We start from the raw sequence: 18,171 nt of genomic DNA, 5'->3' as shown, positions 1-18,171 counted from the left end.
CCGGTGGATCCGGGAGGTTGCCGGGGTTCCCAGCCGGTACTGCGGCGGATCTACTTTTGGAAAACTGGCGTTGCAGTTCGGGGCAGTGTCGGGTCCGGGAACGTTGAAGCCACTTCTCCGTTTCTGGTTCGTCTGGCGCGCGCGTAACCGCCGCGCGAACAGAGTTCTCGCACGAAATTACATTCTTTCGACGGCCCTTTATCACCGGCACCACCGCCTTTGCCCTCGTTTCCCTTTCTCGCGTACTCTATACGCTCCTCTCTATCCGCGGCCGGTTAAAAGCTACCTTTTCGAGACTGGAAGAGAGGAGGGAAAATAGGAAGAGAGAGAGAAAGGTGGAAGAGAAACCAGGAGGATCAAGAGCGACCACCGTGCTGCGGGGATCCTATGTTTCGAGAGGGTCTCTTTCTGCTGAAATAAGAAAGCCTCGAATTTCCGTAGCGGAGACCGCGGAACGGAGAGAGCCTCCCCGTGAATTCACCGACGGAAAGTAATTTCTTTCCCTGGAGATGTTGATTGCGCTCTCTCCTCTTTCTCTTTCTCTCTTCGTCGTCTCTTCCTTCTCGGTCGGCCAGAGCAACATTAAATGTACTCGCGGAGCTGGTCATTTTAGGCGACCCTTTTTATCCTCTCTTCGACCAGTGTCGGCTTAATTACGAGGCTTTAATTACGCTGCGAGACTGTGTGTTCGTTCGCCACACCCCCGTACACATTCTTCCTGCGGTTGTCCCCTGTAAAATTGCTATCCTCTCTGCCCCCTCCCTCCCATCTGTCTCACTCCCCTGGTTGGGAACACGGCCACGAGGATACTCGGCGGGCGTCTGATTCTCTGAGGGCGCACGCTGATGTAAAGAAGAAGGTCTGAAAGAGGGCAAAAGCGGAGTGTATACGTAACCCAACAAGACGAACGTCTTTGAAGTTGTAATTGCTGCGTCGTTGGTTTTTCTCGAGTTTGATAATTGGCCGCCTCCCGCCTCGACGCCGCACAATCTTTAAGGAGAGGAACCTGTTTCAAACGCGAGCCCGCGTTTTTGAAAAGGGATCCCCCGTAGAATCGGATAAAGCTCCGCACACCTAATCGCCCTGTGTCGAGAGAAGAGGTTCCTGGTGACGACGACCCTGCAAGGATAACGTTCTCGCGTCTTTGCTGAAGCAATGGCCCCTCCACGACCGGAATCCCTCAATGGAGACTGTGCGAAGATCACCACCGTGTAATGAGCAGGTGCTGTTTCTTTTGGGGCACGTTCGCCCTTTCAAACGGGAATTACCACGGTGAATTCTGCGCCCTTTTCAGCTTTAATCGCCGAGCTTAAGAAGGTGCGATGGGAACGGTCCACGTGTCTTCGAATCCTTGCCTTTGGTCGTATTGACTGTAAACGCGATTTCACATGGTCTCTCCTTGCTTATGTTAACTATCAGATAGTTTATTGTGTGGTCCTCGAGCTTCAAACACTTTGAGATTCGTGAGAATAAAGCTCCACGTGAATGGAGCACAACGCAACAGTAGAAACATCGAACAGTCGAACTCACCCCTTTGATCCTGACGGTTTTCAAAGCGATTTTCAATTGTTTCTCGTGGCTCACCTTAATTGTCAGTTATCCTGGCTTATTCTACAATCCCTGCACCTCATATACTGGACTCTATAAGAGAGAGCACAGTCTCGATTGCGATCTATCTAACTCATCCCTTTGATTCCATCGACTTTAGAAGCGATTTTAAATAGTCTCTCGTTATTCATTTTAATGATAACTTCTCGCGGTTTATTCTACATCCTTTGTACGTCAAATACTGAGTTCTTTGGGGAGAATGCTCTACGAATAACAGAGAAAAATAGTCTCCATTGTAACCCTTCAAGCTCAGCCCTTTGGATCCATTGACTTCGAAAGTGATTTCCAATAGTTTCTCGTTCTTCACGTTAATTGTAACTTATCTCAGCCTATTCTACATTCATTGTGCTACAAATACTGACTTCCTTGGAAAAAGAGCTTTGCGAATAACAGAGAAAAAATAACCTCTATTGTAACCTTTCAAGCTCAGCCCTTTGGATCCATTAATTTCGATAGAGTTACATTTAAGTACTTTTTCACTGTTCCCTTCAATTGTTCATTAGCTTGGCTGAATCTACATTCTCCGAGCCTCAAATACCAAATTTTCTGAAGAGGAAGCTCTACATTGTACGATAAAAAAAAACCGCCCTAATCCTGAATCATAAAACTTACCCCCCACATCCCATTGCCTTTAATCAAGATTTTAATTACATCCTCACCATTCTTACTAATTACTAGCCATCCCGTCTTAATCTGGGCTCTTCAAGCTTCAAATTCAGACGTTCGTAAAGAAAAAATTCCAATTCAACATCTTCTATAACTAATTTCAATCCGAATTCTCTCATAGACATTTACAGCTGCAACAATTTCGTACCTACGGTTCTAATATTCATTTTAACCTAATTTACAGTGTTCAAGCTTTATATATTGAACTTATCAGAGCAAAGGCTCCAAAGTAAATCGTTCAAAAATAATGTCGATCTACCGTCTCTCAATCGACTCCACAGAAGTCGGCAGAGAAAGATTACCATTTTCGAAATAATTTCGCACCGATGTTGATTAATTCGCGAGAGGGTCCACGAAAATTTCACCTGCCATTTTAGCCGACTTAAATACGCGCTACGACCGCTAGCAACGAGCGTAAGAACGAACCAGCATATGTTCTGTTAATCGTTTCAACGGGGCCGCAGATTATCTCGAGCGGGTTTCATTATACGGCGCGGGGCGATGAGACGGTGCGTCGTCGGCGAAAACTTAATTTCCGGCAAGACGTAATCCATTTTCCGCGCACGTTTTTCCGTCGTTTGCCGGGGCCCGTTTCGCCGTATAGCCCGTGCATACTCGTTACTAATCCATCCGCGAAATATCTCGTGGTATTGTGATTTAATACTCGTCCGGACGGATTTGTCGCCAGTAATTGCCGGCCCGTGGATTACTCGGTTCAAAAAGGGTTTCGTTGTCCCTCTCGCGCACGATTATTTCGTCTACAGCTAGTGTACCCGGCCGTCCGGCTGATAGAGAACCATTGTCAAATGTAAATCAAACAGAGGGACCGTGGAAACCGTGCATGCGAAACTGATAGCACGCTTTTTACGACACCGAGCAATTCAGATAAACCATTCGCGATTTCCTCCGGTTACTCCCTCTTTGCCTAAAGAGAAACGACTTGAACAGGTCCACGATTTCCTTTGGAGACTTGATCCTCTTCTAAAGAAAGAACAACAGCGGTTCACTAAGCGGACACTTTTCCTGCTTTTAGAAAAAGATTTGTGAAGTTATTACCGAATCATCTTAAAGAACACTGATTTTAACAGCACACTTCCAAAACAACAGAGGCCATCCAAAATATTCTGTTTATAGTTTCACTGCTTTTATGGAAAAATTTTATCGAGCTGTTATCAAATCATCAGCTTCAATATTTCCGTAAAGCTTGAGGAACATTGCTTTCAAGTGATTCAAATGGCAACTGTAGAATAAACACACCGAAATGGAAATCAAATTAAAGGCGAGAAGGTCTGTTAAGTTTTATACAAATACCGAAGCTGATAATTCGGCACTTCTAGAACCTGATAGTGCAGCGTTCAAGTGTATTTGTTCAAAGGAAATCACAGGGCCGTACAATCTCCGGACGTGTCCCTGGACAACTCGTTAGCCCCGAGGCACCCTTGTTTAACATCGTGCTAGACGCGAGCGGCGAATTAATCGACGTTCTTCGGTCACTTCGGTCAATTACGATACGTAATTACCGGTTGTTCATTACCGGTTCGTTCAGCTCCGGTGCCGAACCATGGGAAAGCGAACGAGACCCGGTGTCCCCGGTGTTCTGTTATGCCAACGGGGAAAAGGAGACAGACTACGCGAGCAAAGGAAAATATTATTTCGGTGAAGAAGAGACGGAGGTGTATCGTTTCCAAAGGCGACACGCGATGAGCATGATTATAAAAGTACGGGACCGGCTTCATAGAAATTGATGAGCCGTATTTACCTTCAGACCGCGGTGAAATTGAACGCTCTTGAAAATGCCTTTTCGCAATAAAAAAAAAATGTGTTTTTGCGGGGAAACGCTGCTGGTTAACTAAGGTACCTGTCCCAATTACTGTGCCCCAAAGCTAAGTTGTTAATTCATGGACTAATTAATGAATTACTCGATTTCAGTTTGATATCTCCCAAAATTCTTCTTGATTCTCGCTTTCTTTTTATCAGAATATTTCTTTTAAGTTCAAAATATTTGTATTTCACAGTAACGAAATTGAAATATAAAGAAGTGCATTTGTCCCAACTAGTGTGCCTTTAAAAATGATTTGAACACGATAGTGTGGCCTTAGTTAACGTGCTCGCACATATTCGTGTGCCTGGAAATAATGTGCCTATACACTACTCCTTTAACAAATTGTTATTCCAGACCTTCGCCCTACGCGGAAGGGCGCAACAAAACCGTTAAAATATCAAGAATGATTTGGACAAATGATCGATCCACCTCAGCTTGCTGTCTGCCCGGATATTTGTGAATAACGTCTAAGGTAGCAACCGCAAGCAGAATCCGATAAAATTCCACCATCGCGAACGATGTTGCCCGTATTCTTCTCGCGGAAGAGTCGCGCGTCGAATTCAAATTTCGCAGTCGCACCTGGGAAATGGCGGGCGTCCGGGATGGTAAGCTAGTGTAAACGTCGGCATCGCGACGGCGCGCGTAGATCTCGCTCGTCCTGATTGCGAGTGCACGCTTCAAATAGGGCGGAAAGGGTTCGCCGACGCCTCACGAGCAATTTCATTTCCACCCTCGGAAAATTTATGCAAATCACCTCTCGGGGCGGCACGCGGCGCGGAAAGAGAGGCCCGAGCGTAACGAATTCAACCGGGATTATCCGATTTCGCCGGGACAAGAAGCTGCTAACACGTTCGCCGGGTCTGGGACACGGTATCGGGCGAGTCTGCGATCGGTTCTTGTCGATCCGGTCCCTAATCCGAAGACGAACCATGCCAGGTTCCAGACGGATCAAACTGACAGAGAAATTGTTGATTTTTAATTCGTCGACGAATTATTGTTCCGCGTTGGCTGTAAAGGGAGGTTGCATAAAAACTGATTTTTTCACTTAATAATTGGAATAAGTTGTAAACGATGGCACCAGTGATATTAAATTATGTTTTACCTGCTCATTTTTCCCTTAAATGTGTAGGGTTATGAATGTGATGCTGTGTTAGAGTGATTGTTTAGAATAACTGTGGACGCGACATCGTGGCGCCAACGTTTTTGGGTCCTGTGTGAAAAGAAGTCTGTCTGGCCCGAAGTGTGAAAAAAGAGTATTTGGGTCTCGGTGACAGGAGTGAAGTGTTTTAGGGGCGCCAAGAGCAGAGCGTAGGTTTTCCGAATGGATGTGAAACTGATAGAGAGAGAATGAGAGTGCGAGAAAGGAAGAATCAAAGTGGGCCTCAGATAAAAGGAACGAATGCGAGGGATGTTGTGTCAGAAGAGCGAGAGTCACGAGCGAGTGCGTTGACGAAGTATCGAGTATAGAGTTGTTAAGAGAGAACAAAGGACTTTAGCGAAATCGGTGTCAGATCATTCCACCCGATACGTCACACCTAAGGCGTAGGAGTTCCTTTAAAATATTCCTACAAATGTATAAAATCCACAGCGTATTGATAATCTATGGCTGTTTTACTCGATCCGTTTCCAAGCCCAAGGGCCAACTATGCCAGCTACCAGACGGACCAAACTGGCAGAGCAATCGTTGATTTCTAACTCGTCGGGCGAGTTATTGTTCCACAGTGGGTGTAAGAGATAAGCTATGGCTGCGATCTGTCCGGTGACGAAGATACACTCACGGGCTGAGATGAATTGCCAACCCCTTGCACAACGGTATCGAGAGTTGGAATTGCTTGAATTCCATGGGGATTCGTTTCCCTCATGAATTCGACGGTGTAGGAATTTTTTGGAATTTTTACGGCCGAGAAATTGGAAGTAAATTTTAGGTCTTTTTGCAGAAGGCATGAGAAAGTAATCTAAATTGTAAACTGACTGCGTTTGGAGTTGAATAATATGAATACTTTAGTTTCAAGTAGAAATTGTCGACAGTGGTCAGACACAGTGGATGGCACACACTCGTAAACTGGACAGCCTTTGGAGCTGTAATGTAATCCTCGCAAGACTATAATTGAAGAAATACTGATAGATTTGGTTTTAAGTAGAAATATCCACCGATAGTCAGACATAGCCCTCATTCGTAGATCTCCCAGGGTTTGATCGTATTCAAATGACTAACGTAGCCCTCACAAGATTACGATTGATGAAATGTCGACAGATGTGTCTTCAAGTAGAAATGTCCAACGGTAGTCAGCCCTACACCATCGTCCACAAAACTGCGAGTACCAGAACGACTTTGACTTTGTTTCATCGTGAGCGAAGTGGACGTTAAACTCTGTTACAGATTCTTTAATCAACTCCGGTGAAAGGAGGAGGTTCCAGGCGGACTGGAATATTGAAAAATCATGTAAAAGTTAGTGCATCGGATGGCAGCAACAAACTAACGAGTTTTTCTCGAGTGATCGGGAATCGAAGGGCCTCGAAGGCGGTCGGCGGTGTTCGGTAACCGCACACAGCAGACTCGCGTGCGTCACCAGCGTCAAGTGGAAAACGGCTGGGTTTAAAGTGGAAGAAGCAATTTGCAGGCCATCGCCTGTATTTCCATACCTGTCAGAAGCAAACCTGCCTGCCGGCTGCTTACGTCACGGGTGTTGATCGTGATCTTTGACCTCCGGCCGGCGGGATCCGCTTGAAAACGCGCTCGGGCGACCCGGATAAAGGAGGGAGCAGTAGCAGTCTATCATCCACCGGCCGGGAATGAAAATTTATGAGGGTCTACCCGTTCGCGATTAACTAATTAAAAACAAAATAACCACTTATAAATATGTATGAGGTGATAGTCGGAGAGATCTTTTCCCTTTCCTGACATATTATTCGAGGGAAAAGTTACCCCCTCCCTCCATCCTCGCCCCTCCCCAAGAAAGTTTAGACAAACTTCGAGGGTTTAAAAGTACTTCCACCGTGGGATGGTTTAAGAAACTGCCACCCACGGCGGGTAGGGGGGGGGGAGGACCCGGAAAATTTGAATTTAATAGCTGACTTCTCGTCGGATAATACTCTAACACTTCTTTGAGCATTTCTTGCATAAAAGATGCTTTGCTGCGCCGGGAAAGAGTGCAGCTGCATCTTGCATATGCATCATTGCACTTTCGGGAAGAAACTTGTTACGGGAACACAGCACTCGCTCGGCCAAATCCTCTTTCATCTATCCGTTACACTCCGGAGAACTACTGTACCCTTCGCTGATGTACTTGGTTGCATACTTCTATCATTTTCCAGGTTCTGGATCATGTAAATAAATATTTTGCTATGGGTTGAACGCTTTCTTTGAGAGCCTGGCTTTATTAAATTAAAAGGGAAGCTTTGGTATTCATGGGGACGGTCTGGGCAACTACAAATACTTTCTTTGAAAGGAAATAAGATACTTTTAATATTATACACGAGGTAAAGAAGATACTTTTTATATTATACACGAGGTAAAGAAGATACCCTTAATATTTTGCGAGGGGCTGTCAATCCTTGGACAGTAAGTGGTTTTTCAGGATTACTTGTGGATGTTGGAGAGGAGATAATACTCTCTTTTTATCGGAACTTTTTATTAATCTAAGTGGACGAGAACGCCACTGACAAAAATGTATATTTAAAAATTAGAAATGGAAGCACATACAATTATATTACAATTTTAATATATGATTTAATGCCTAAATTATTGTTCCTAAAGCTTAATTTTTGAATGAATGTCTTGGAATAAATGACATGTCTGACCACTGTCGACCTGTTCTACTTGAAACAGAATTTACTCCTTAAGAACACAAAATACCAACAAATTGCAGAGCCACGATTACTACAGAATATTCTCATTCACTACCCGAATGACCTAAAATATTACCAAGATATCAAACTAGCCAAAACCACTTCCGAAGTTCCTCGAAAAAATTCGTGAATGGATAGACTGTAGATTTAATTAATTTATTACAAGGGTGACCTGGTGCAATTTCAAATAGCTCAAAAATTAAGAAAATCTAAGGACAGTAATATATTATTTTGAACTCATTAAAATTATCAAAGAAAGAAAGAATCTTTTATAAAGATCCGCAGCCTAGTGATCAACGTTTTCGGTACCATCGAACAGAGTGTCTATCGATCCAGGCACGCTAATTCACAGTCGAGGAGGCAAAGCCGCTAATAAATAACTCTGCTAGGAGTACGCCACGTGCCATTTGAATCCGGAGGAGCCCTCTCTTAGGGCAACTCGACGGAAGAGACGACACGGCAGCCGGAAAAGAGAGTAGTTCGCCTCTCTCCGTGAGAGAGACCGAGAGAGAGAGGGACGAGGGGAATCTCTTCAAGGAAATATAACGTTCAAAAATCACGGAATAAGTCAAACTATCGCTCATGAATTTTATTTCCCGGAGTTCGTGCGAACCTCCGGCGTACCCAGTGTCACTATTCCTCCTCTTATATTCCTTTCCCGGCCGGTGAATCGCATTTGCATAACATAAATGTACGGGCTCCCGGGTTCAAACCAGGAGGGACGCGGGGGATCGTCAAGAAGGCTCGGACAAACAGACAAACGGACAGCGAGCAGAGCTGCTGGAGGGACTACTCAGCACGGTAAATCTTTGGATACGACTCTCGTCTCGCTGGTACTTTGCATTCGTTTCTTATTCCACGACTCTTTTTCCCCGTTCTCTCTGTCTCGCGCGCCCGCGAGCTTTCCTTTCTCTTTTTCTACAAGTGTCGCATACCCTTCGACTCGCGAGCACTCGAATCTCATTCGAACTTCACTTCAGAACCCGAGGCTTTTCGCCGTCTCTGGAAAAATGATTTCTCCCTTTCGCGGATCCGTTTCGTTAAGCCCACTGCCCGTTCCCCATCTCCGCCGCACCTTTTTTCACTTAATGGTACTTTATATCAAAGCCGGCCAGAAAATATTGCCTACCCATGTCTTGCAATCCGTCTGACCATCCCCCAATTTAGTGTGATCTAATAAAAAAATATTGATTCAGATGAATTGTTTTTAATTTATTAAAAGGAGCAACGAACTTTTCATTTGGCTTTTTCCTCTTGAAACTAACATTTTTATTTTATACGATGTTCTTCTTTGCAATTTGAATGATATTGTTCTTCAATCCTATTACTATCATAGAATACGTGTGTCTCTTTTTAAAAAAAACTATTGTGTGTAGTAAAGTGAATACATTTGTTTATCCACGAGATATGAAGTGAGAATATCAGATACTACTTTTGAGAAAGGGTTTAACCTTCCTCGGGCGTCACGAAAAAAATTTTTAAAGGCATTAAAAAATGTTCTAAGGCTCCATTATGCTTCTTGAATATTTTTGTAATTTTTACGCACCGGTAGACAGTGCGTAATATTATATTTTTAAGAATCTGTTTCTTACAGCTTTAAGAATATCAAAAGTTTTACAGTGTGTAATGGAAACAAATGGGAGAATCTACACCCCGAGGTCTGTATAACACGTAGCACGTGTACTTCAACGGTTTCAGCGACAGATAAAGCAGTAACGATAATAATTCCAACAATTAAGATATGAATTTTTATTTCATCGCGGAAGGTAGAAAAATATGCAAAAGTGTGGCGAGAGGTTTTCCGACGGGGAAGAAGAATTAAAAGTGAAAAATGAAATACGAGACCCGTGGAAAATGTTCATCAGACTGTGAATTTATTTTAAGTAGAGAGAGGACTGGTGTAGCTTAAAATGTTTCCCCATGTTTATCAATATAATCTAGCTAACTTCGATATCATCTTTCACACAGTCTAAAATATACTTTCAGAACAGCTAGTCCCGACTGGCCAGGCACAATAAAATGGCACTATCGTCGCTTTTTTCGAATCGAATTTTCATGTTTATTCCTGCCGAAATTCGCGTACACATTTAATCTGTCAATCGAACGGTGAGGCAGATTTTATTTATCAATTTAAATGAACCAATGAGAGTATTTTTCAGAACTGAACCCTCTGATTGCAAAAAAACAAAAAAAAAAGCAAACGAACAGGCCGGAGAAAATTTAACGAGATACGTCGAGCGGTAGTACCGCAGAGCGGTAAAACGGTATCTAAAATTTTCACCGGAAATGGCCTGCGAACAAAATACCGTGCCAGTCGAGCGCTCGTTTAAAACGCATTAAATTTGTGTCATCTGATTCGGGGGGAGGGGGGGGGGGTTATTTCACCACTAATAAAAATGGCTGTAATTCGTCGGTAATAAGGCAGAGTTGCAACGATAACATCGACCGGAAATTACCCTCGCATCGATCCCCACAACCGTTGTGTAACTAACTCAATTTTTTTCGAATTTCTCGATACGACGCTCCTCGCGCTCAAATAATCGTTGCTCGTCGACTCGATTATTGGAATTCAAAATTTATAGGTTCGACGCGTCCACTATTACGATTTGTCATGGGAGACCGCAGTCACATTTCTGCGTGAGCGACATTACTTTATCACCGAGCTGCGGCTATTTATGCAAACTACATTTTCATATATTATTTCGTAGATACGTCCCTCGTATTTGCTGCTATTATCTCCCTCCCGTATTTTACAAACTTTTAGGGGCCATCGGTTCATGAAGATCAATCGACTCATTGCAAGTACTATTAAACAGCATACAAAATCGAAATATCAATTGCATATTTCGTTGGCCGTTAATTCCGTGGCTCTTGCAGTTAATTTATTAATTTTTTGCAATGCTGTTTCATTTATACTCGACAAGGCATTTACAAATTTACGACGGAACAGCTACAAAATTATTCCTACAGCTAATAATTTAATCGTGCAAGTAGAATATGTGCAGCATTGGTTCGACTACCCGATTAAAATCCCTGTCAAACATTTTGAATTGCGCCAAATTTCCTCCAGTATTTGCTTAACATTGTGTTACTCCACCTAATAATTAGAAAACGATCAATATGAATATTTAAAAAAAAAATAAAATGAAAACAGCTTCTACCAATAAGTTAGTTAATTTGCCTCATAGTCCACTCCAATTATTTACAAACGAACGCGAAGAAAGGGCCACGAATTAATTTCTGAACCCAATAATCTAACCGAGCAAGTAGAATAGGTACGCCATCGGTCAGACGATGCAATTAAGCGCTCTCGAATATATTCTAGTGGGAATTTCGTTCGAGGTGGAAAATTACCCGGTAAAATCTCTGTCAAACATTTGGAAAAGCGACGAATTTTCCGTCAGCATCGGCTCCAGCGTAGCGGTCCCGTCATTTTCAAAGAAGCAATGAAAATTCCTCTCGCGCGACCGTTTAAGCGGTTCCTATCGCTCCGCGAGCGTTACACGCGAATGATAACGTTAAAAATATCATGCGCAATTCATGGCATAAACGTGACGTTATCCTCGACGAGAGACAGAGAGAGAGAAAGAGAGAGAGAGAGAGAAAAAAGGAATTCCAAAGCGCCTCGGACGGGGGTGGTTTCGCATCGACGTTGTTTCCTGATTTCCGAACGCGGTCGCTGTTCTCGCACGTGTGCGAACTTTATAATATTCGCGGCACGATAACGACCGACTTACCGCGCGTTTATCCTATTTATCTCCGAACGCTGCGACGCCACGGTCGGTTAATACCGTGGAATTATGCGGAAAACCAGAGCTGAAAGAATACTATGCCGCGTTAACGTTCCGGCGCCGGCTTGCGGATAGTTAAAAAATTAAATTTCGCATAATAACTGGAAGCTGTCTGGGACCGGATGTAGGCTATTGTTGGAGGGATCCCTGTATTTATTCTTCAAGCGAAACGAGACGCTTCCGTATCATAATAGGGCGGATGCTGTTGTTCTATGGAAACAAGCGGTGGGTTCAGCGAAAAAGTTTAATTGAACGGAAACGGGAGTCGCGGAATGCGTTTCATTATCGCTGTGGCAATTCAACGGGACCCGGGAAATATATTTTATGGTATTTAAGGGGGGAACCTTGTGTAAATGGCCTGTTTTTGAAGGATAGTTTTTGAAAAATGTAACGCGTAGAGTGATTTAAAATTTAAGGTATCATTTATTAATGTTATAATGTAAAAAAAATATTTTTCAATGGTGCAATGGCGGCTTGAAAATGCCATCCTGAAACAAAAAAATCAAAATGGAATCGTTAGTTTATACAAATACGCACAACAGGATATTTTTCTTTTATTAAAATTTGGAAAATTGCAAAAATGGCAAAGTTTTGGAAAAAAACGGATTTTCTGTTGATAACAATGTTTTAAATAAAAAATTAAAAAATCGGGGCTCGTCATGTTGTGGCCTATTCAGTTTTTGAGCTGCGTTGCACGGCGTGCGAAATTTTGCGTTTCGAGAAAAATGCGTTTAAAGTTTGAGTAACAGAAAAATCGTGAAAAAATCTTAATTCATTTTAACTTACCGCGGTTTTTTGCTAATCTGCGATTCCAGGGCCATAGAACAGATCTTTCTCTTCCTCAAAAAGTTGTACTTCAGCCGTTTCTTCTTCGTTTCGAGAAGCACGATCCTTTCCGACAAGACCGCGACCACCTGAGCCGCTCCGCCCAATACAACCGTTCACTTATTTTGGAAATAACGTACAAGAACATCTCTGATCACTTTCTAACTTTTTTATCGTATTCCTGAGGAAATTTCCTATCGATTTAAACAAAAAAAAAATACTAAAAAATTTCATTTTACACAAGGCTCCGCCCTTAACACTACAACTACCGAACCAGTCAAAATGACTGGTTCCTAATTTTTTCTTTCACAATTACTGAAATTATAAAAATGTTTTCATCCGAATTTTTTGAATGAACTTTTTCATTGAAGCACATGTTACAATAAAAATGGTATTAGGTTTGAATAGATGTAGTCTTGTCATGATTACAAAGCAATATTCATCAGTTGTATTTATTCCTCGGTAGTTCTAGTGTTAAGCGCGCATAATAGAATATAATGTCTGTAACATTATAATATGATAGAATATAAATTTCACATTCAATTATTTATAGAAAGGAGCAGCTGAATTTACAACAGCGTCTATGTTATATCTAATTTTCAAGTCGTGGACTACTGGCACGACTAAAAGCAGTGAAAATATTTTTTTCTTTCGAGATACAAAGCTAAATCGGACACAAAACAAAATTCTTAACCTATTCCTAATGTAGGCTATTACTATCTATCCATTCACTACAATACAAAAATATGGTGTACACTTTTAAGTAAAGAACAAACTATAAGGGGTGGCTTTCGCATTAAATATCGGAGATAAAATGAAATATGAAATGTTACTGTAGGGAGGATTTTTGTAAATTCATTATGAAGTTCAATAATGAATGCAAAATTCGTAGGAATCAGGAAAGTGTGGGCTCCTCTGTAGAATAATAATTGAATGATGAATCCATCGCTGATGAAATCCAATATGAAATCTAATAATAAATAAATCCAATATTAAATCCAATATTAAAGAAAGAAAGTGTAATAAAAATATTATGAATTCTATGAACTGTGCACGAAGGTTGAGACAAGTAGGAAAAATGAATTTGAGAAAGAATTTTTGTAGATTCGTACCTTAGATCCTAAATGAAGGCAAAGATTAATGGAATTTTGTCACAGGGGTAGTTTTGTCCTAGAAGCGCCAAAATGTATTTAAATAGAGAATTTTTATAAAATCATTCTTTGGTTAATTAAATCGTCTCTTGGGGAAACCAAGCACATTTTCGTCGAACTAAAAATACTTCAAGCTTCATAAAAATCGTGGCTCTCTGGTGGTTTTCAAATAAACGGAATAAAAATGGCTAAGAAAATGCTTTCCAGAATTCGTTCCTGAACATGTTTATAAAATTCAAGATTGTGTATCTACAGGTTCGGACAATGTTACACATAATCATTCAAAACAATATATCCAACTCAGGTTTGCGCAAACACCGGCAGTGTAGCAAGCAAGTATTTGTCGAGGAGGGTTAAAAAATTCGACACAGAGTTCCTTGGCTCGCGGAAATTCTCCAGGGGTGGCTTCGACCCCTTAGCTTCTGTGGCTGCGGCGTTATTGAATTTCGCGGCGGGGCAGGATAATCCTGACAACGTAAGCGATCCGCGATTATGCAGTCCGTTTTTATGGTCAGTCCGGGCAACTATCCGGGGTAAAGAGAATTTCCACGTTCCCCGCGGAAGTTCGTCGGACCCGGAGCAGAACGCGCTAGAGCAACGCGAAACGCTACGGAGCGAAGGGTCTAATGAACGGTCCGTACGAGGGTCGAATCGGAAAACGGAGTTCCACTCCCCGGTTGTCGCCTTCGCGGAGATTGTTCCCGAGTTATATCACGTTGAACTATCTACCGCCTTACGTTCCGTAGGATGTATGTACCCTGAACTTTTCGAAGTTTGCGCTCCGCCGGAGGAAGCGTGACGTGGTGAACAAGAAGCGCCGATCAATCAGCATTAAGACCTCGGCCCGGGTCCGATCGAACCGGGAGCTTGCAAATGGAAATCTTTCCGGGATGGGATCGGTGGGCTTCGCCATAGCCCGGTGATAAATGGGAAGAAATTGTAGAAAGCATTTCCGCACGTTCTGATTAATTTTATTAGCGGCGTGATTGCCGCCCCCTCGAATCGAGACCTGTTGTGGATCGCTGTGACGTCGATGCTTGTATCTTCGAGTGGTCTTAACAACTCTTTTAGAAAAAGATTCTGAGAACTCCACAGAAATTTTTGCATTAACATACTCGCGAGGCAACATATTTAAATAAATAATTTTTTGACTCATCAAAACTTTCTTTCGACCTAAAACATTTCCCCATACATTTATTACCTCGTACAATATTTAAATGTTTAGTAATTTATTAAACACAAACAAATTTCATAATGTAAACAATGTTTTCAATAATGGTATAGCAATTTCGGAGTCATTCGATTTCTAAGGGTGAAGGGGTGAAAACAACAACCTTGAACATTTTTTGAGATATCTCGGAAACTAGAGGGTGTAAGACAGTGAATTTTTTTTTAATTGTGTACTGTCGAATGGGAAATCAGGTGCCTTCTTCGAATTAAGCTCTGCTGAGAACCGAGCAGAAAAATTGAAAAAGAAATGCACGGTTTCGAAAGATAGTAGTTTATCTGATAATTTGGATAGGAATATGGCTGATGGAACGGTGAACAGGTAAGAGGCTTCTGTCTTTGTGCAACGGTTTAAACCTCTCCTCTCCCGACGGTGAACAAACAAAGGTCTCGCGTTAACAAGCAACAAAAATAAATACAGTGTCAAATGGTTTTAGGTTAACGCGCCGGCCGCCCCGAACACACTGCAAATACGTTCATACGAAACCATTATTGGGAACCGTCGGGTGGTGGGGGACATTTACATGAACAAACATTACCTCCAAGCGGATGAACATCGCCGGTTGAAACGACGTTACTATTCTAGCTATACATCCAGATATAAACGAGCTATACGACCTGGAACTAATGCGACCGCAAATTTGTACTAGTTGGAACGGCAGCATAGACGAATTTGTGTTTAGGAAGCAGAGATATAATTAATAATGGTCCGAGCGATCGTTCGACGCAGCCCTGGCTGCTACGGCTAGCACGTGGCTGTTCCAGTTGAATAATAAATGAGATCCGGACTCATGCGCCCCCGTTGCTATACCGAGAAGCCGAAAATATATCAAGATCACAGTATTCGATATACGAGAGACACACATAGCTTTTTGAACCGTCTGGACAGCTGGGATTATCAATTTCTAGGAATTAATGATTCCAAGGACACGTTGAAACACAAATAAGCGCTGCGGTTTTAATGTTAAGCAGAATAATCCGCGCTTGGTCAGACTTCTCGCTTTCGGCGCCTGCGGGCCACAGTATCTTTGGCACACATTGCAACGCTAACTCCGCTATTATTTCAGGCGATTCCCTAAGCAACGCTGCTGCCGTCTCGGAAATAATTTGCGAAACCAAGGACATCTCCATTTAATTCTATTATTACTTAACGCTAAAAATGAAAAATAAATAGAGGGACTTATTTCACGTTCTTTTTGAAAATGATTACAGTATATTTATTGCGTTTGTACGTGCTATTCAGTGAGGATATATTAGTCCTTTGTCGCCGAGTTTCACCCCTATAGTGCAGAAATAATTACTCTCAAATGATGTCTAAAAGTTATTTCAACTCTTACGTCACAACATACTCATATGTGTACATAATCTTGTTTTATAGAGAAATGGGTATACGACTCGTCTCGATGATTAATTCCAGCGTCATTTTTCAGTGGATTATCAGTTTAACCCATTGAAAAATGGAATAGATACCCTCCCCGCTCGTGAATGATTAATTTATGATATTAATCGCGAACAAAAATGGCTCTGCAATTTCGGTGAAACGAAGATTGTGAATTGTTGAAGTATTTTCAGATGTTCTATACAAAAATTGATTGGAATACGACAGATTTGATAACTGGTGAAATACGATAGGGTACATTGTACACGTCAATCCATCGATCGCATCATCGTTCTGTGCAATAGATTAAAATAAATCTTGACGTCGGAGTAATTAGTGGCCAGTACCACTGCACCGAACGGGAGAGCAGAGTTTGCCTGTAGCATTGAAGCCAGCCAGGTGTGCAGCTCATCGCTACACGTGGTCCAAAGTTGCAGGAATTACAATGACTTTTACGGCCCGCTGCGGCCCGGAATTTCACGCATCAATCACGAACGTTTCCGCGTGTTTCGCCAAGAATGGTCGAACGGAGTCGGAGGCTCATAAAAGAGAAATACTGGGCCCGACTTCGCCGCACGAGGGAATAGTTTCTGGCTCGGATGGTACGTTCTACAAATATCATAACACCGAGCAGAAACGATTTCGATCATCCAAGGGAAAGACCAAGTGCACATCCGAAGCGATCAATGGCATCGTTCTACCGGATCATCGAGGATGATCGCAACACACACGGAAAAATACAACGCGCCCGAAAGCACGCGATCTTGGAATGACTATCGGTCGAAGGAAACGGAACGCGGGGTTGACAGTGCGAGGCAACGCGAACGGGAAATCCATGGTGCGCGATCCATTCACGTCTAACGTGTCGCTGCGGATAAGCCGCGGCGTCCTTGGTTACATCTCGAGAATCGGGTATCGATTGCTTCTCTTGCACGGGGTTGAAAAAAAACGGGGGTGGGAAAGAAAGGGAAACGCTGTAACCCCGTTGCGGACAAGCTTCTACATCACGGAGAGAATTAACCCGAATCTCAACGACGAGTATGAGACTTCTCTGGCAATGTCGTCGAAAATTTCGGGCGAATCAGGAGGAAAATGTGTCGAGACTCACTCGGTTCGATGTCAGGACCTCGGGGTTGTCGGAGCGATGGGGTCTGGCGTGGTTGCTGGCCTCGAGGACGACGGGGACACCACCGGAACACTAACTAGGGGATCAGCTGATCGACCAATGACCGAGTGCGCCCGATGATCCGTCACTGGCAACGAAAACTCACCACCGAACACGATAACCCTCACCGGACGGGGGTGCGCGGACGACTGACTGCCGTGGCAGTCACGGTGGGGTGTAGCTGTGCGCTGATTCTCTACTACCCCCACTAAAACCACCCTCCTTATCCCACCCCCTCCCACCCCCGACCCGCAATTCTCTCTCCTTTCAACCTTGCCGCTCGTGTCTTGTCTCCATCCCCCTCCAAGCAATCCACCCTCGCAACCCCCCGCAGGCGGCCTTTGTCTGTTGGTCTTCCTCTGTTTTCCTTCACCCTTCCAACTGTTTTGCACCCCTTCGACTCTCTACGCCCACCCTTCCTCCGGTCCTATGCTTCTCTATCTGGTTTCGGACGGGCACGCGAGTTCCTCTATTTTCTTCCTGCTTTTCGATTATTGCCTGCTTATTGCCGCCGCACTTCAGACCGATTTTTCGCTACCCTATTTACGACCCGATGATTTGGAAAAAATTTATCACCAAGAGAGGACCACGGTTTTGTTACTCTAGTTTGAGTGGTTTTATTTTTATGGACGTTCTTAGATGTTGCACTTGGGTTCGGTGGTGATTTAATCCCATCGCGACCATTCGAA

At 43.1% G+C, this 18,171-nt stretch overlaps 1 protein-coding gene across 1 annotated transcript in view; it reads right to left on the bottom strand.

Annotated features, from left to right (window-relative positions):
• The window catches only part of LOC143354146 (uncharacterized), a 165,162-nt gene extending 147,546 nt beyond the window's left edge, over positions 1-17,616 (bottom strand). The window contains exon 1 of the mRNA XM_076787970.1: positions 17,426-17,616. The gene's annotated coding sequence lies outside the window, so the exon portion shown is untranslated. The remainder of the gene's footprint in view (positions 1-17,425) is intronic.
• Positions 17,617-18,171: the final 555 nt, after the last annotated feature.

This window comes from Halictus rubicundus, chromosome 1 (genome assembly GCF_050948215.1).
Source record: "Halictus rubicundus isolate RS-2024b chromosome 1, iyHalRubi1_principal, whole genome shotgun sequence".
Taxonomy (NCBI): Eukaryota; Metazoa; Arthropoda; class Insecta; order Hymenoptera; family Halictidae; genus Halictus; species Halictus rubicundus.
This window is presented reverse-complemented; position numbering and strand designations above follow the sequence as displayed.